Source organism: Humulus lupulus, chromosome 9 (assembly GCF_963169125.1).
Source record: "Humulus lupulus chromosome 9, drHumLupu1.1, whole genome shotgun sequence".
Taxonomy (NCBI): Eukaryota; Viridiplantae; Streptophyta; class Magnoliopsida; order Rosales; family Cannabaceae; genus Humulus; species Humulus lupulus.
The window spans coordinates 148,227,257-148,248,313 of NC_084801.1; positions in this window are offsets into that span (position 1 = coordinate 148,227,257).

The following is a 21,057-nucleotide window of genomic DNA, read 5'->3' on the forward strand; positions in this document are numbered from 1 at the left end:
AATAACTAAAATTGTGGAATCAAGAGACTCAGTCCATCTCTTATGCGTGTAGCACAGTGCCTGTGCACTATGCCACACGTGTACCACATGCCTGTGCAGGCATGTGATTTTTCCCAATTTTTATTATTATTTAAATACCAAAAATCCCAAAATAAATTAATTATATTTTTGTTAAATCAAATAATTAATTAATTCTTAATTAATTAATTACACATAATTAAACAATAATTATGTTTGATACATAGAAAAATATTTTACTTATCACATAAGTCCTTTTTGCCCATTTTTTTGTATTTGCCTTTGACAGTGATTGTTTGAGCCATTTCGGGGACCGTGGACCTATAACATTAAGCTCCAATAAATTGAAACTAAATAATTAAACTCTTTAATTATAATAGTTAATTTATTAATTCTGATATTACTCCACTATAAATTCAGAATTGCACTCTTTATGTTATAAATATACTTTTACAGAAATCTTTTTCTTAAGTCGTCCATTGATATAACCATCTTACAATAGTTCAACCCTCTAATTAATAAGTTCATAAATTAGAATGGGAGAATTACCATTTAACCTTTTTAATTTACTTCTTATTCCTTAAGTACCATTAATTCACTAGTGAATAATTAATCTATAATCTAATTATAGATTTGAGCTCAAAATCATTCAGTTCCAGAATTAACCCTTAAGGGAACTAATATACGATCCGTTAGGAAAGATTAGATTCTGTATTGTTGATACATGTTCCCAGCCATCCATGATATTAAATCTCCAAAACAAAAGTCATTAGCCTCATTCTTTGAAGAGACCTTAACGAATGAATCAAAAGATTTAATAAACATGAACAAGAGTTCATGAACACTTAGGATTTAGGTTGATCTATAAATGATCATCAGTTATGATATGAATTACAAGTCTTTATTGTTAAATGGTTTTTGGATAAATACTTTAATTCATATCGGTCCATGTCATATATAATCATATTATATAAAGCACCTTTATCGAGATGTCTTACCACATCAATAATCCGAATCTAGATTATTTGTATCATTATGATACTCAGTAAACCGTACTTACAACTCCAATTAAAGAATTCCATAACTTTAATTTGTTGTTGTTGACTATTTTTATTCATTCATGCGATCTTAATTCTCTCGTACTAATACAAGATCACATCCTCAATAATGAATATGGAATTTTTATGATATTTACAAAATTATTCAAACAATAATTTAACAATCTAAATATGACAATAATAATAAACCATTGTATTTATTTATTCACAGAAAAAACAAATGTCTTTACATGCTTTTAGGACACACTCCTAACAGTTCTTAGGCGCCGTGACTCAAGCTGGATGAAGAAGATGAAGGGGGTTGCATGGGGTGCTGTCAGAGAGGGCTTTGGGCCCTGACTTGAGCAGGCCACATCTCAAAATAGGAAATTTGGCCAAAACAGGTTTTTAGTGATGAGAACTCAAACCTAAGGGCTTGGGATCGATCCTACTACCCGGCTTAGTAGGATTCGACGTCCCGGTGGCTAGGACTCGATCCAGAAGCCTTTATTTACTCATTATTGATGGGATTCTATAATTGGTTGTGACTAGGTTATCGCTAGGGGTTCGGGCTCAGGATCGTGCTCGAGGATCGTTCTTATTTTACTTTACACTCGGACCTGAGGTAAGAAAACTGCACCCAATACGTGATGTATATGATTAAGGCTTGGCCCGAACGTTGAATATAACCTTTATTGGGCGTAGGCCCCTGTAAATGTGCATGATTATGATTGTGACTGTGAATAATTGATTAAGCATGTTGAATGGTCTGTATATGGATATTTTTTATATGATGAATGCTTGCTAGCATTATATATAATTGAAAAAAGTATTGACTTATCAGTTAAGGACAACAATAACACTGAGCGCTAGTAAAAAAGTATTGACTTATCAGTCAAGGACGCCAATAGCGCTGAGCGCTGGTCGATATGATTAGATCTAATTAAGAGCACATCATACGCTTGTCCAACCCAATAGTTGTGGATAATCAAGCACCAGGTACGCTGGGCCAGCTTCAAGGCTGGTTATACAGAGGGTAGGGCAATGGGCCCCGAGGTGACTTATTAGTCCTAGATCCCGGGGGTCTGAGTCCCAGTATGATTTGTTAATAATTTACTTGGGCAACGAGCCTCGATGTGATTCAGTTAATCATTTATTTAGGGCATTTGTTCCCGTATGATGTGGTAGTCTTTTATTTGAATGGTATGCATGCATGAGTAGGGTTATTATTGCTAGGCATGCTTATTATGATTGATAACATATTATGAGCTGCTTATGAGCATGTTTAAGTTTTCTTGCTGGGTCTTGGCTTACGGGTGCTATGTGGTGCATGTAAGAGGAAAGGAAAGTTGGAACAACCATGAGTTGGAGAGCTTAGATGGAAATGTGTACATATGTTGCCACTTGACCACCACGACCAAGGTTTTTCAGAGGAACTAGGGTTAAACCATATTTTTGCCGCTTAGGTCGGCGGGTTGTAACTTTTGAGTTATAATGACCCTTTTGGAACTGTAACAACTTTGTAAGCATTTATTATGGGATCTTATGTACAACTTAATGTTTTAATGGAATATCTATTCCTTTTAACCAAAATTTTTAACCCTGGACCATTAATCACATTTAGTTGCATGTTTATGGCCAAATGACTCATTTAGCGAGTTTAGCACTATTTAATATACATAGTGTAATTGTCTTGGCTAACTAGGGCGTTACAACTTGATATTAGAGCGTGACAAGGTAAGATTTCCTAAAGACAGGCTGGGCATGTACACTCACCACTATAGACAAGCTCGACTCAGGGTTCAATAACTATTTATGTGGTTACGTGTTTAACTGCTTAAATAGGATATAAATGCCTTCTCCACATGCCTTATTAGGTAGTATGAGATATTTTGATAGGGCCTGGCCATTGATTGTTGCATGATATAAAAGGATGTGCTTAATAACACTAATATTGCTTGTGAATGCAAAAGAAATGCTTATTAGCATTGTTATATGGACATGTATGTCAGGACACGCTCATTAGTGCTGTCATAGATACATGTACGTCTGAAAATGTTTATTAGCATTGTTATATGGTTATGAATGCCAAAAAATTCTTATTAGCATTGTTTATGAATATCAGGGAGTGCTTATTAGCACCAGACTTGGATATGAATATGAATCGACATGCTTATTAGCATGACTGCTGAATGTGAATTATTATATGCTTGGTCTTGGACCGTGAGGCGGAAAGAGGTTTAGTTATCACTACCTAACTGGCTGGATTGATTATTCCAGCAAGGTATAAGCTTGGAAGTATGCTTCCAAGGCGGACAGAGTCATCAGCTGCCCAGGAAGAACAGGGCTTGAATGCTAGACAGAGTTAGGATAATGATCAGGGTCAGACCCCTCCGCCAGCTCTAGAGAACTGGCAGCAGGTGCTTGCTGATTTGCAAGCTAAGGTGTTGAGGCAGGAAGAAGAAATCTGCCTCATGAGACAGCAACAGGTTCCTGCAGGGAACATTTTTCCAGAGGTACCACCTGTAATGGCGCCAAGAGTTGAGCAGTCGCTAGAGGCTGGGAACAAATGGGAACCTCTTTTTGGAAGGTTTTAGGAAACAACACCTTCCAATTTTTAAGGGTAGTGCAGATCTGGCTAAGGCCGAATAGTGGATGAGATGGTTACCACCATCCTAGACTTTATGAGGGTGGTTGGTAATGAGTGGGTGGCCTATGCCACATACATGTTTCGGGAGGATGCTCGAATCTGGTGGGAGGTGATATCCCAGACTAGAAATGTTAATGCCCTGGATTGGTAAGAGTTTTGAACTCTGTTAAATGAAAAGTATTATAATGATGCCATCAAGGCTGCAAAACCTGAAGAGTTCAGCAGGTTACTTCAGGGAAACTCATTAGTGACTGAATATGCCTTGAAGTTTGATAGATTGGCAAAGTTTGACGGGGAATTGGTGCGCACTAATGGGACCATAAGGGAGAGGTTTCTTCAGGGGTTATAACCTATGATAGCCCAAAATGTTTGTATTACCACTGTGCCTGGGGTGACTACTTATGCACAGGTTGTTGAGAAGGCACTCACAACTAAGAGTGTAGAGAACAAAATATAGCACGAGAACGCGACCAAGAGAGATACTAGGAGGGTGGGACCTCTGTTTATGAGTTCAGGTAGGGACAGGGCCCCCAGTGATTAGAAAAGGAAGGCTCCTGATGCTTTTCCAGCTCCAGCTCCAGGCTGTCAGGATGGAAATGAGGGCTGGATGACTTTTGTAGAGTGCGCTAAATGCAAGAGGCATCATATAGGGGAGTGTCGGGCAAATGCCTACTTTTTATGCGGAATAGTGGGACACTTAAAGAAGGATTGCCTGAAGGCAAGAAAGGAGCGACCAAGAAAGGCAGACAGCTCGACCCCAGATCGAGTGTTCGCATTGACACAGGTAGAAGCTGAGGCTTGTCCCTCAATAGTCACAGGTAAGCTTTTTAGTGCTGAAACCCCTTATATTATTTTGATTGATTTTGGTGCTACACATTCTTTTGTTGCTAGTAGAATTATTGATAGATTGTGTAGACCATGTGATTATTATGCTGTGGGGTTCAGGACCTTATTGCCCACTTGGGAGTTAGTAGTATCCAGAAGATGGGTAAGATCATTGCCAATGATAGTGGAGGGTAGAGAGTTGTCAGTTGATTTGATAGAGTTGGTTATGACTGACTTTGACATGATTCTGGGTATGGTCTGGTTAGTGAAGTATGGGGCAACCATAGATTGCAGAAGGAAAATGGTAACCTTTGAGCCTCAAGGTGAGGATCCTTTTATGTTTGCTGGCATTGTGCATGGACCCCGTGTACCGATGATATCTGTATTGAGGGATAGAGAGCTATTGCAAGGTGGTTGCATAGGATTCTTAGCTAGTGTGGTAGATACCACTCAGGTTGTGCCAGTGGGGCCAGAGGAGACTAGATTAGTCTGTAAGTTTCTGGATGTTTTTTCCAGATTATTTACTAGGGTTGCCGCCACACAGAGAGATTGAATTTGTTATTGAACTAGCACCAGGGATAGAGCCAGTGTCTAGAGCGCCATACAAAATGGCCCCAACAAAGTTAAAAGAACTAAAGGTATAGTTGCAAGAGCTGTTAGATTTGGGTTTGATTAGACCCAGTTTTTCACCATGGGGTGCACCAGTCCTGTTTGTTCAGAAGAAAGATGGTTCTCTGAGAATGTGTATTGACTACAGAGAATTGAATAAGTTAACAATCAAGAACAAGTATCCTCTGCCAAGGATAGATGATCTATTTGATTAGTTGTAGGGTAAGATGATATTCTCAAAGATAGATCTTTAATCTGGTTATCACCAGCTGAGGATCAAGGAGGGAGATATACCAAAGACTACTTTTTGCACCAGGTATGGGCATTATGAGTTTTTAGTCATGTCCTTTGGGTTGATTAATGCCCCAAATGCTTTTATGGATCTGATGAACATGGTGTTCAAAGACTATCTAGATCGATTTATGATTGTCTTCATTGACGATATTCTGGTTTATTCTTAGTCAGAGTCAGAACATGAGCAGCATCTCAGGTTGGTTCTACAGAGACTGAGGGAACATAGACTGTTTGTAAAGTTTAAGATGTGAGTTTTGGTTACCTCAGGTAACTTTTCTTGGTCATATTGTCAGTAGGGATGGGATCAGGGTGGACCCAGCCAAGATTGAGGCAGTCAGAGATTGGCCAAGGCCAAGGAATGCCTCAGAAATCAAGAGCTTCCTTGGATGGGCGTTTTGTGGAAGGATTCTCAAGGGCTGCTGCTTCATTGACTGAACTGACACGCAAGAATCAAAGGTTTGCATGGTTAGATAAGTGTGAGAACAACTTCCAGGATATGAAGTAGCGATTGATTACAGCTCTAGTTCTGAGTCATTCGACAGATCAGGAGAAGTATGTTGTGTACTGTGATGCCTCATATCAGGGTCTGGGTTGTGTTCTTATGCAGTTGGGGAAGGTGATTGCCTATGCATCATGTCAGTTGAAAGATTATGAACAAAGATACCCCACTCATGATCTGGAGTTGGCAGCAATGGTCTTTGCATTAAAGTTATGGAGACATTACCTTTATAGGGAGAAGTGTGAGATATACACTGACCAAAAGAGCCTGAAGTACTTTTTCACACAGAAAGACCTAAACATGAGACAAAGGCATTGGCTGGAGTTGGTGAAGGATTATGATTGTGAAATCCAGTATCACCCAGGGAAGGCCAACGTGGTGGCAGATGCCTTAAGTCGGAAGGGTCCCGGACAAATATACAGTGCGAGATAGATATCCAGAGAGTTAGTAGAAGATATGACCAGAGCTGGTAATAAAGTTGCTGGTGGGCCAGTTGGACAATATCACGCTACAGTCTACTCTGTTAGAAAGGATAAAGGAAAGTCAGTTGGGTGATTCACAACTGACAAAGATCAGAGGGGATATCCTAGTTGGAGTGTCTACAGACTATACTATGTCAAATATAGGCTTGCTGAGGTACAAGGGTCAGATCTGTGTTTTGATGGACACTGTTATCAGACGGGAGATTCTGGATGAATCTCATACTACCCCTTACTTGTTGCATCCAGTCACCACGAAGATGTATCAGGATGTGAGATCGCTATATTGGTGGCCTGGGATGAAGAGGGATGTGACATAATATGTAGCTAATTGCTTGACATGTCAATAGGTTAAGGCTAAGCATCAGAGACCAACAGGGCTATTACAGCCTCTGGACATCGCATAGTGGAAATGGGAGGACATCATGATGGATTTCGTGGTGGGATTACCCAAGACTGTGGGTCAACATGATTTGGTGTGGATTATCATGGATTGATACACTAAATCAACTCACTTCTTACTAGTGAGGAAAACTTATACAAATGACCAATATAAAGCACTATAAATAAAAGAGATAGTGCACCTTCATGGAGCTCCGAGATCAATTGTGTCTAATTGAGACCCCACTTTTACTTCCAAGTTTTGAGGAAGTTTGTAGAAGGCTATGGGTACATAGTTGAAGTTTAGTACTGCTTATCATCCTCAAGACGATGGACAGTATGAGAGAACGATAAATATATTAGAGGACATGCTGCGAGCACGTGTGCTGGACTTTGATGGGTCCTGGAGTAAGTATTTTCCTTCGATAGAGTTTTCCTACAATAACAACTATCAGTTGATCATTGGGGTGGCTCCTTATGAGATGCTGTGTAGTAGGAAATGCAGATCTCCCATTCATTGGGATGAGACAGGAGAAATGAAATACTTGGGTCCTGTAACGACCCAAAATTACTAATAAGGCTTAATGGCCTTGATTAGTGTGTGGGAAGGCACGATTGGTTTATGTGTGAATTAAATAGTTTAATGCATGATTCTGTGTTAAGCATGCTTTTATGATTATATGAATATATGAAATGCATGTGGGCCCCATTTGGTTGCTAGGGGCATATTTGTAATTTTAGCCCCTTGAGGGCATAAATGTGATATTTGTTTATATTGTGATTGATACCACATGTGAGTGGTGATGTAATTGCGATGCACGATTCGAGACAGTCCTAGAGAGCGGTTTAGCTAGAAAGTCACAACGGGGTCAAATAACTGGCTTGGGAGGAGCCCAAGGGTATTTTGGGAATATAATAATGTGTTTGGGAATTATTGGGTAGTAGTTAGTAATAAATTAATGGTTTGGACATGTCGGGATTAAATGTGGATTTATATGAATACTTGAGGATTTAGCGGGATTTAGGTGAAATGACAGAATTGCCCTTGAGGTTGTGTAAGACTTTTTATTATGGGAAAGGGAAAAATGGTAATTTGGTCTTAGGAAAGGATAACTCTGGCTGAGGAGAAGTCAAATATGTTATTTTCATTTAGGCATAAACTGAATATCCTGCTGAAGTCGAGAGGAAACCAAAGGAACTAGAAGGAAGGAGAAGAAGAGCTATCTTCTTTGGGGTCAAGGAAGGGACTAAAGGGTGAGCTAAGGGAGACTTTAGGCCAGGAATTCAAGGGTGCAAAGGTAAGTTTTAACTCTCTTCCTTGTAGAAGTTCTGCCGGTGAAGTTAGGTTAGTAAGCTGAAATTGTGTTATTTGCTTGTGGGTTATTGGAGTGAAGATTTAGCTTGGAAATGAAAGGAAATTAGCATGGAGTTGGACTTGAAAGTAGCTCAAGGTCGAATCTTTGCTTGAGGTAAGAAATTCATGTGTTTATGAGGTTTATAATCTGGTGTGGTTTAAGTTTTTTTGAAAGGGTGGTTTAAGTTTTTTTGAATTTTGAGCCACTAGGTGATTCTTGGGTTTGATTGTGTGATTGGGTTTGTTGTTGTGATTTTTGAGTTGCCATACTGTTTATCTGGGGTTTTAGGTTGATTTGGGACTTGCGTGTACCTTGGGGTTGATTTGGAAGAGTTTTGGCTTGGGAAAAGTGTTGGGAAAAACCCAGTTTTCTGGGTTCTCGTATGAGTGTCGCGACCCTGCTCTTCCGTGCTGCGGCGCTAGGTTGAATTAGGGGATGGGGACCATTCTGGGTGCCACGACCCCTATAGGACAGTGCCATGGCGCTAGGCTAAATTCAGAAGGTGGAAATTTGAGTTTTTAGGGTTCTGGCTCAGGGGGCTCGGGGGACGTTTCCGCTACCATGTGTGGGGAAACGGAAGGTCCCGAGAGCACGGGATGGGTTCTGGGAGATGATTATGAATTGGTTAGTAATGAGAGTGTTATGTATGTGTTGTGACTAGGTTTTCGGTGAGGCTCGGGTTAGAGGACTGTGCTCGGGATTTCAATGCTCAAGAAGCTCGGTACAGAGGTAAGAAAACTGCACCCGGTTGTGAATTCATAATGGGACTAAGGGTTCCTTATTTTGTATGCTTTATGAAGGATGGTATTATGCCATGTGAATAATAAATGAATGACCTAAGAGTGCTGGAGTTTACATTGGCGTACAGGGCGCGACTCAGCCACTGGTAGCTGAGGACAACTTATTATTCACTAAGCTCGGTTTAAGCAGACCGGAGTTAGTGGGGTAAACAGAGGGTGCGACCTAAGGGCGTCGACCCTGATTATCATTATTGATTGATGGATTTGTCATGCTGAATAGTTGAGTATTTGTTTGTAGATTCTCTAGTTATGTCTATGGACTATGTGATTAATGTGGAATGCAAAGTGTATGAACATGCTTTAAGAGTTATTTAATTGTTATCATTGTTTGTGCTATAATGTTATATTTTCTTGCTGGGCCTTGGCTCACGGGTGCTACGTGGTGCAGGTAAAGGCAAGGGTAAGCTTGATCAGCCCTGATTCAGAGAGCTCTGAAGGCAGAATGTACATGACCAGCTGCTTGGCTGCCACGGTTGAGGAAGAGACAGGAATAGGAGAACCATAAATGTCTATTTTTCCCTTAGAGTGGCTAGTGGTTGTTTATACCATGAAATTTTTTAATTTGACTTTCAAACACTGTTTCTTTTGGGATCCCTTGTACAAAATGTTTAATTATATGAAATGTATCTTTTATGACCAAAACCTTTTAACCCTAGTTCATTACTGATTTCAGTGACACATTTTTTTTTTAACTAATTAACTTGATTAGAAAGTCCTGCACCTTTATAAATACACAGTGTAATGGTCTTAGCTACCCAGGGTGTTACAACTTGGTATCAGAGCATCCTGGGTTTAAGGGTTCCTGAAGACCGGCTGGACATGTACATTCGCTTCTAGAGACAAGCTCAATTCAGGGTTTGATAATGTGTATATGTGCTTATATACTTGTGTGCTTGGAAAGAATTATGAATGTTGATATCTGTTGGATTAATAGGAAGCATGAGATACTGATAGGGCCTGGCGCTTGACCGTTGTGTGATAATATTGAGGCATGCTTATTAGCATTGCTGTGCATGTAAATGAATATTTAAATGATTAACTGCATATTGCGTATATATGGGTGAATGTATGGATGGAAGTCTATATCTGAACTATTGAGTGGTGATGTTGGGGCATGCTTATTAGCAATGCTAGAGCATGTGGATTAATGCTTATGTCTTGGTTGTTTGTGATTGATTATGTTTCATTGGTGGATTTTGGGGAAAAGCTTTTACCCTGTCATCATGGTTTGATTGTCGAGTCGTTGATTGCAGATTAACTTGGATAGTTATGCTACCAAGGAAATCTACGCAACTAGCCGGCACTAGGTCTAGGATCGGAGGTGATGACCAGGGCCAGATTCCTCCGCTAGTCCTTGAGAACTGGCAGTAGATTATGGCAGAGATGTAAGCGCAACTTCAGAGCCAAGATGAGCAGATTCGTCTTCTACGACAGCAGGCTCCATCAGGGAGTGCTGTACCTATTGTGCCACCTGTAGTGGAACCAGTTATTCAGCCAGTGGAAGTTGGGAACAGGTGGGAGCCATTTCATGAGCGGTTTCGGAAGCACTATCCCCCAATTTTTGAGGGAGGACCTGATCCATTGAAGGTCGAACAGTGGATGACTATGATTACCACTATCCTGGACTTCATGAGGATAGAGGGATATGACAGAGTGGCCTGTGCCACATATATGCTGAGAGAGGATGCCCACATCTGGTGGGAAGTGGCATGGATTTACGGATTTGTTTAGCCAGAAATACTACAATGTTGTCATCAAGGCAGCGGAGGTTAATAAGTTTGTGGGGCCGGTGCTTGGCAACATGGCAGTTATTGAGTTTGCCCTAAAATTCGATAGACTAGCAAAATTTGCACCAGATCTTGTGCCTACAGATGCGGCTAGGCAAGATAGATTTATTAGAGGGCTTAATGCTATGATAGCGCGGGATGTGAGAATTACAATAGTATCTGGGGGGACGACCTATGCCCAGGCTGTTGAGAAGGCTTTTACCACTAAGGAAGCGGATAACAAGATTTAGAAGGAAAGTGCAGCGAGGCGCGAGGGTTGTAGAGTGGCGCTTCCATATTCTGGGTTAGGTAGGGGCGGAGGCCCCAGTGATGTGAAGAGGAAGACCCCTGACACTTCGACTGCTGCTGGTCCCGATAGAAGGGGTCGGGGTGTTCAGGGTGGCCGTCAGAGTGGCAGTGAGGCATGGAGGAGTTATTCGGAGTGCCTGACGTACAGAAGATGCCATTAAGGCGAGTGTCGGGCTAAGGCCTGCTATGTGTGAAAAATAGTGGGGCACCTCAAGAAGGATTGCCCAACAATGAAGAAATGGGAGGCAGGAAAGGTGGACAGCTTGACTTCAGCTTGAGTGTTCACTTTGACACAGGCAGAGGCCAAGGCTAGTCCCTCGGTGGTGACAGGTTAGCTTTCTAGCGCTGGCTCTCCTTTTACTGTATTGATTGAATCTGGTGCTACACATTCATTTGTTTATAGTAAAGTGATTGATAGGTTGTGTAGACCTAGTGAGTATCAGATTGCGGGGTTTGGGACTTTATTGTCCACTGGGGAATTGGTAGTTTCTATGAGGTGGATTAGGGCACTGCCAGTGATGGTTGATAGTAGAGAGCTTTTAGTAGACTTGATTGAGCTAGACATGGAGGATTTTGACATGATCTTAGGGATGGATTGGTTGGTTAGATATGGGGCTACTATTGACTACAAGAAGAAGATGGTAACTTTCGAGCCTGAGGGCGAGGATCCTTTCGTTTTTGTGGGTTCGGTATATGGACCCCGTGTACCCATGATATCAGCATTGAGAGCCAGAGACTTGTTACAGGGACATTTAGTTTGTTGTTGAGTTGGCACCGGGGATAGAGCCAGTATCGAGAGCACCATATAGGATGGCACCAGCAGAGTTGAAGGAATTGAAGATACAGTTACAAGAACTTTTGGATTTGGGGTTCATCAGGCCCAGCTACTCTTCATGGGGCGCTCCAGTTTTGTTTGTTAAGAAGAAGGATGGGACTCTGAGGATGTGTATAGACTACAGGGAATTGAATAAGTTGACCATCAAGAATAAGTACCCTCTACCAAGGATCGATGACTTGTTTGATCAGTTGTAGGGAGAGACAGTGTTCTCAAAGATTGATCTTCGATCTGTTTATCATCAGCTGAGGATCAAGGACGAGGACATACCAAAGACAACCTTCCGAACGCGGTATGGGCACTATGAGTTTTTGGTCATGTCTTTTGGTTTCACCAATGCCCCGGTAGCTTTCATGGATCTAATGAACAGGGTGTTCAAGGACTTCTTGGAACAGTTCGTCAGCGTCTTCATCGACGAAAATTTAGTATACTCCAATTCAGAGGCAGAGCATGAGCAACATCTTCGACATGTCTTGCAGAGATTAAGGGAGTATCGGTTATATGCCAAGTTTAAGAATTGTTAGTTTTGGTTGCCAGAAGTGACTTTTCTTGGGCATATAGTTGGCACAGAGGTAATTAAGGTGGATCCGTCCAAGGTGGAGGCAGTGAGAGATTGGCCGAGGCCAAGGAACGCCTCGGAGGTTCAGAGTTGTCTCGGGCTAGCGGGTTATTACAGGCAGTTTGTAGAAGGATTCTCGAAGATTGCTACACCGATGACAGAGTTGACAAGGAAGAATCAGAAGTTTATTTGGTTAGAGAAGTGTGAGAACAGTTTCCAAGAATTGAAGCTACGACTTATTACTGCACCGGTACTGAGTCTTCCTTTGGAGGAAGGAAAGTTTGTGGTATATTGCGATGCATCAAGGATGGGTTTAGGCTGTGTGTTGATGCAGAATGAGAAAGTTATAGCTTATGCATCGCGGCAGCTGAAGGAGTATGAGCAGCGATATCCTACCCATGATCTGGAACTGGCAGCAGTGGTATTCGCACTGAAGGTGTGGCAGCATTACCTGTATGGGGAGAAGTGTGAGATATACACTGACCACAAGAGTTTGAAGTACTTCTTCACTCAGAAGGATCTAAACATGAGGCAGAGGCATTGGTTGGAGTTGGTAAAGGATTATGATTGTGATATTCTTTACCACCCAGGGAAAGACAATGTTGTGGTAGATGCATTGAGTCGGAGGGGATCGGGGCAGTTATTTAGTTCTGTTCAGATCTCCAGAGAGTTAGCAGATGAGATGACTAGGGCAAGGATAGAGCTGGTGGTGGGTCGATTGGCCAATGTTACCTTGCAGTTGACCCTACTGGAGTGGATCAAGGAGGGTCAATTGGTGGATGTGCAGTTACAGGAAGTTAGATAGAATGTCTTAGCGGGGATAGCTAAGGATTATTCTGTTTCTGAGGTTGGTATGCTTCGATATCAGGGACGTATTTGTGTTCCTGCAGATGAAGGAATCAGACGAGAGATACTAGATAAGTCTCACACTACACCATACTCGCTTCATCCGGGTACCACGAAGATGTATTAGGATCTACGGACATTATATTGGTGGCTCGGGATGAAGAAGGATGTGGTGGAGTACGTGGCTAGGTGTTTGACATGTCAGCAGGTGAAAGCTGAGCATCAGCGACCAGCGGGGTTGCTTCAGCCTTTGGGTATTCCTGAATGGAAGTGGGAGGACATTACCATGGATTTTGTGGGAGGTCTACCCAGGACAGTGGGACTTTATGATTCGGTGTGGGTGATAGTGGACAGATACACCAAGTCAGCTCGTTTTCTACCAGTGAAATCGACTTACAATAGTTATCGGTCCACGATTGGAATAACTCCTTATGAGATGCTATATGGAAGGAAGTGTAGGTCACCCATTCATTGGGATGAGATGGGTGAGAGGAAATATTTGGGGCTAGACATGGTTCAGAAGACAAATGAAGCTATTGAGAAGATCCGAGCCAGAATGCTTGCTTCGTAGAGTAGACAGAAAAGCTATGCTAACCCTAAGCGTAGAGACGTGGAGTTCCAAGCGAGTTTCACCACTGCAGAGGGTAAGGAGATTTGGAGTAAAGGGCAAGCTGAGCCCTCGATTTGTTGGACCTTTCGAGATTCTAGAAAGGGTTGGATAGGTGGCATACAGGTTGGCCTTGCCACCGTCATTGTCGGGAGTTCATGATGTATTCCATGTTTCTATGTTGCATAAATATGTCTCACATACGACACATGTGCTAAAGTATGAGGACTTGGAATTGCAGACAGATTTGTCCTATGAGGAATGACCGGTTCAGATTTTAGATCGGAAGGACAAAGTTCTACAGAATAAGACAATTCTGCTAGTCAAAGTATTGTGGAGAAATAGCAGGATCGAGGAAGCGACCTGGGAGCTTGAGACGGTGATGCAGGATCAGTATCCCGAGCTATTCAGGTAAATTTCAAGGAAAAACTTCTCAGTAGAAGGGGATAGTTGTAACGACCCAAAATTAATAATAAGGCTTAAAGGCCTTGATTAGTGTGTAGGGAGGGCACGATTGGTTTATGTGTGAATTAAACAGTTTAATGCATGATTCTGTGTTAAGCATGCTTGTATGATTATATGAATATATGAAATGCATGTGGGCCCCATTTGGTTGCTAGGGGCATATTTGTAATTTTAGCCCGTTGAGGGCATAAATGTGATATTTGTATATATTGTGATTGATACCACGTGTGAGTGGTGATGTATTTGCGATGCACGATTCGAGACGGTCCTAGAGAGCGAATTAGCTAGAAAGTCACGACGGGGTCAAATACCCGGCTCGGAAGGAGCCCAGGGGTATTTTGGGAATATTATAATGTGTTCGGGAATTATTGGGTAGTGGTTAGTAATTGAGTAATGGTTTGGACATGTCGGAATAAAATGTTGATTTATATGAATACTTGAGGATTTAGCGGGATTTTGGTGAAATGACAGAATTCCCTTGAGGCTGTGTAAGACTTTCTATTATGGGAAAGGGCAAAATGATAATTTGGTCTTAAAAAAGGATAACTCTGGCTGAGGAGAAGTCAAATACGTTATATATATTTAGGCATAAACTGAATATCCTGCTGAAGTCTAGAGGAAACCAAAGGAACTAGAAGGAAGGAGAAGAAGAGCTATCTTCTCTGGGGTCAAGGAAGGGACTCAAGGGTGAACTAAGGGAGACTTTAGGTCAGGAATTCAAGGGTGCAAAGGTAAGTTTTAACTCTCTTCCTTGTAGAAATTCCGCTGGTGATGTTAGGTTAGTAAGCTGAAATTGTGTTATTTTCTTGTGGGTTATTGGAGTGAAGATTCAGCTTAGAAATAAAAGGAAATTAGCTTGGAGTTGGACTTGAAAGTAGCTCAAGGTCGAATCTTTGCTTGAGGTAAGAATTTCATGTGTTTCTGAGATTTACAATCTGGTGTGGTTTAAGTTTTTATTGAAAGGGTGGTTTAAGTTTTATAAAGTATGGTTTAAGTTTTTGTGAATTTTGAGCCAGTAAGTGATTCTTGAGTTTGATTGTGTGATTGGGTTTGTTGCTATGATTTCTGAGTTGCCATACTGTTTATCTGGGGTTTTAGGTTGATTTGGGACTTGCGTGTACCTTGGGGTTGATTTGGAAGAGTTTTGGCTCGAGAAAAGTGTTGGGAAAAACCCAGTTTTCTGGGTTCGCGTATGAGCGCTGCGACCCTGTTCTTCTATGTCGCGGTGCTAGGTCGGATCAGGGGATGGGGACCATTCTTGGCGCCGTGGCCCCTATAGGGCTGTGCTGCGACACTAGGCTAAATTCAGGAGGTGGAAATTTGAGTTTTTAGGGTTTTGGCTCAGGGGGCTCGGGGGACGCTTCTGCTACCATGTGTGGGGAAACGGAAGGTCCTGAGAGCACGGGATTGGTTCTGGGAGATGATTATGAATTGGTTAGTAATGAGAGTGTTATGTATGTGTTGTGACTAAGTTTTCGGCAAGGCTCGGGTTAAAGGACTGTGCTCGGGATTTCAGTGCTCAAGAAGCTCGGTACATAGGTAAGAAAATCACACCCGGTTGTGAATTCATAATGGGACTAAGGGTTCCCTGTTTTTTATGCTTTATGAAGGATGGTATTATGCCATGTGAATAATAAACGGACGACCTAAGAGTGCCAGATTTTACATTGGCGCACAGGGCGTGGCTCAGCCACTGGTAGTTGAGGACAACTTATTATTCACTAAGCTCGGTTAAGTGGACCGTAGTCAGTGGGGTAAACAGAGGGTGCGACCTAAGGGCGTCAACCCTGATTAGCATTATTGATTGATGGATTTGTCATGCTGAATAACTGAGTATTGGTTTGTAGATTCTCTGGTTATGTCTATGGACTACGTGATTAATGTGGAATGCTAAGTGTATGAACATGCTTTAAGAGTTATTTAATTGTTATCATTGTTTGTGCTATAATGTTATATTTTCTTGCTGGGCCTTGGCTCACGGGTACTACGTGGTGCAGGTAAAGGCAAGGGTAAGCTTGATCAGCCCTGGTTCAGAGAGCTCTGAAGGCAGAATGTACATGACCTGCTGCTCGACTGCCACGGTTGAGGAAGAGACTGGAACATGAGAACCATAAATGTCTGTTTTGCCCTTAGAGTGGCTAGCGGTTGTTTATACCTTGAAATTTTGTAATCTGACTTTCAAACACTGTTTCTTTTAGGATCCCTTGTACAAAACATTTAATTTTATGAAATGTATCTTTTATGACCAAAACCTTTTAACCCTAGTTCATTAGTGATTTCAGTGACACATTTTTTTTAACTAAATAACTTGATTAGCAAGTCCCGCACCTTTATAAATACACAATGTAACTATCTTGGCTACCCAGGGCGTTACAGGTCCTGAGGCAGTTCAGAGGACCAATAAGGCTGTTGAGAATATTAGAGCTCGGCTGCTCGCTTCTCAGAGCAGACAGAAAAGTTATGCTGATCCCAAACGTAGGAACATGAAGTTCCAAGTGGGAGACTATGTCTTCCTTAGAGTCTCACCATAGAAAGTGGTGAGGAGATTTGGGAAGAAGGGCAAGTTGAACCCTAGATTTGTGGGACCATTTGGGATCCTGAAAAGGATTTGTCAGGTGGCCTATATGTTGGCCTTACCTCCGGAACTGTCGGCCATACACAATGTATTTCATAATACGACTCTTCAGAAATATGTGTCAAATGTGACTCATGTGTTGAGTTACGAGGATCTAGAGCTTGAGGCTGATCTCTCCTATGAGGAATAGCTAGTCCAGATACTAGACAGGAAGGACAAGGTCCTGAGGAACAAGGCTATACCTTTGTTTAAGGTATTATGGAGGAACATCAAGGTCGAAGAAGCGACCTGGGAGCTGGAGTCAGGTATGTAGAATCAATATCCCGAGTTTTTCAGGTAAAATTTCGAGGATGAAATTCTTGTAAGGAGGGGAAAGTTGTAACGTCCCAAATTACCTAATAAGGCTTAGGGCCTTGATTAGGGAGCCTGGATGGAAAATTATGGAAGTTGTGTGCTTATGTGATATTTATGTGTATCATTGCATGATTATGTGAGTTATTTTAGGATATGACTTGATTTACATGTTTAGGTGTATTAAATATGCATTGGGCCTGTTTCTTATTAGAAGGGCAATTTTTGTAATTTGGCTCGTTATGGGTATATTTGACATATATGTGATATATGTGTGAGACCACATTATTATGTGGATATATTTGGGTTACTCGGCACGAGGCGATCCTAAAGAGCAAGTTAGCGAGAAAGTCACAACGTGACCAATACTTGACTCGGGGTGAGTCAGGAGGTATATTGGGTATTTAGTACATTACCGAGTTATTAGGTAATGGGAATAAATATTTGAGGATATATTTGGAGTTAGTGAGATCAGGAGGGAATTCTGGGGATTTTGAATATTTTACCCTCGGGAACGTTTTTGGGGTACCCCCAGCATTGGGATTTGCTTAAGGTTACTTAAGCTCAAAGTAACCTGACAGAAGAAAAGTACTTTCAAAACGCTTTCTCTCTCTCTCTCTCTCTCTCTCTCTCTCTCTCTCTCTTTCTCTCCCGTTCTCTTTTTGATGTTCTTTAGCATTTTCGAAGGAAACTCGAGTTTTAGGACTCAGATTCAAGCAAGGTTCAAGTCATAACGATTCTAGGAGATATTAGAAGCTTGATAGCTGGATGATTTTTGCAGAAAAATGACATAATCAGAGGTAATGTAAGCTTTGAATTTCTGAGTTTCTGTTTCCTTAAATTTTGAATTGGATTTTTATGTTTTTATGAGTTTTTGCATTGTTTGAAACTTGGGTTTTGATGGTATTGGGCTGTTGAGTTGATTGGGAACTTTGTTTTTGGGATTTGGATAGGTTTATGGAGGGATTTGATATGGGAAAAACGAAGGGAAAAGGCTAATTTCTAGGTCGAGCCGCAGCCCTATTCTTGGGCACCGCGAATCAAGCAGGATGAAGAAGGTTAAGGGGGTTGCTGGGCTACTTGGGTCGCGGAGCCTGTTAGGCGCGCCATGGTGCGGGGTGCAGTCAGAGAGGGCTTTGGGCCCTGACTTGAGTGGGTCGCGGCTCAAAGGCTTGGGGTTGCGGCTCAAAATAGAAAATTTGGCCAAAACATGTTTTTATTGACGAGAACTCAAACCTAAGGTGTGACAGTCAGAATCCCGTGATCCCTAGGGGGAAAGACCGAGTAAAGCTGTGCAATCCCACATCGCCTGGGGAAGGTCAAGTGTGATGATTCTAAGACTGTGTAGGTATGGGACTACACAGTTGAAGAGGGCTTAAATGGATTGATGGGTACTACCTATGCTAACAAGATGCATCTTCTTTTCGGTAGCCCATCACTTGAGAACTCCAAAGTTAAGCGTGCTTGACCTGGAGTAATCTTATGATGGGTGACCTCTTGGGAAGTTTTCCCAGGAAGCGTGCGAGTGAGGACAAAGCACGCTAGAAAGACTCGTGTTGGTTTGTAGGGTCAGTCGTCATTCCAGGAAGCAGCCATTGTGACGGGGGGCGTTACATAAGGGCTCGGGATCAATCCTACTACCCGATTTAGTAGGATTCGATGTCCCAGAGGCTAGGGCACGGTTCGTAAGCCTTTATTTACTCATTATTGACGGGATTCTACAATTGTTTGTGACTAGGTTATCACTAGGGGTTCGAGATCAGGATCGTGCTCAAGGGTCGTTCTTATTTCACTTAACACTTGGACCTGAGGTAAGAAAAATGCATGCAATACATGATGTATATGATTAGGGCTTGGACCGAATGTTGAGTATAGCCTTGAGTGGGCGTAGGCCCCAGTAAATGTGCATGATTATGATTATTCCTGTGAATAATTGATTAAGCATGTTAATGCTCTGTATATGGATATTTGTTATATGATGAATGCTTGTTCGCATTATATAAAATTGAAAAAAGTATTGACTTATTGATTAGTGTTCAAAAGTATCATTTTATTAGTCTTAAAGTTTAAAATTAATTAATTTTTAATTAATATTTTCATGGATTTATTGTCATATATTTTATATTTGAAAATACTACTTTTAATTTAATTTGTGTTTAATTTTCAGGAAATAAAATGTATTTTGACACAAAGAAAAAGAAAGAAGAAAGAAAGAAATATAATTGAAAAAAAAAATGATGATAAATTGGTATTTTTGAAGGTGACTTAGGCCCAAAACTGAGCCCAGCCCAATCTTTTAGTAGGTGCACATGCTGCCACGTGGCAGCATGCCATTTGTCTAGCCAAGCCGCTACCAGCCGAGCCGCCTGCACTAGCTCCACCAGCCACCTGCCACGCCTCCCTGTTGAGCCAACCAAGGGGCGCCACGCGTCCCATTGCCTGGCGGCTGCTCCCCACGCCCCAACAAAGCAACTGCCACCATTCTACCAAGCCAATCAATTTCCTCCACGTGGCCCATATGTCTCCCACGGCTCAACACCATTTGCCCCACTTCCATCCGTTTTTATGCCACTTTCCCACTATTTTGTACACGATTTTACATTCTTTTGGGTCTATTTCCACTATAAATAGAGAATCAAATGGAGTAAAAAAAGCATCAGATTGTGGAATTAAGTGTGGAGAGTATAGTGAGAGAGAAAACCATTTTTGTCCTTATTTTTCTTTCATTTCTTTTACATTACTTTGAGTGAAAACAATGTCTATTTTGGGCTAAATTCTCTTGTGGAAAGGCTAGAGTGAAGTTCATGTTTCACATTATATTTTTAATATATTGATTTTTTATTTTGTTCTTCATTTCTATATCTTTGTTACAATTGAATTTATTTTCTTCTAATTTTTATTCTAAATTTATTAGTGTCTTTTACATAAGTCTAGTCATGCTCTTCTTATGTAATTTAGGCTCTTAATTTAATTTAGGATATTTGTTATTTTATATGCTTTTTACTGCATTCTGCCATTGGTATTTTGTCGCTCTAAGGTATATAATATGATAGGTTTTTAAAATTAGAAGTTAGTATAATTTAATTAAAGAACATATTTTAAGGTGAGCTTTATTATATATATTTTCCAACTATAATTAATGGTGTAGAATTATAGTTGAGTATAATGAATCAATTTTATTAATATATATATATATAAATATGATTGCATGAATGAAACTTATGTCTTCCATATTTTCTTTTTGATTCTAATTCCTCGATTTTGTTTATTTAATGTAAAAAAAAAAATTCTTTCGCAAAGTTACATTATTTCAAAGTTTATTATTTCTAATTTACTAATCTTTCTTTTTATTTGTATTTTACCTCTCTGTGGATACGACATAACCTGATTACTACTGCGACTGCTTAGGAGTTTATTGGGCAATATCAATTTTTGGCGCCGTTGCCGGGGAGGTAATTCTACAATTAAAGGTTTGCATAGTAAATTTTAATTTTTAAAATTTTTTAATATATTAATTTCTTTTATTTATTTTACTTTTAGGTTTAGAATTTATTTTCTAGATTTATGTTTTTTTTTCTGAAAAAAAAGCATAAAATTTTAAATCATAAAATTAAAAAAAAAACCAAAGTATTGAGAACATTTGTGTAATTTTGGAAATTAGTAAAAACCAAACTTGTTCTGTCTTTAGAAAAATTGGTTCTTAAATAAAGTCTATGTTAGCGTTACCCTCCAATCTCTTCTAAGAACCTCGAGGAGTTCTAGAAAAGCTCTTGGGCCTAAAGTGGTACCTTGGCAGC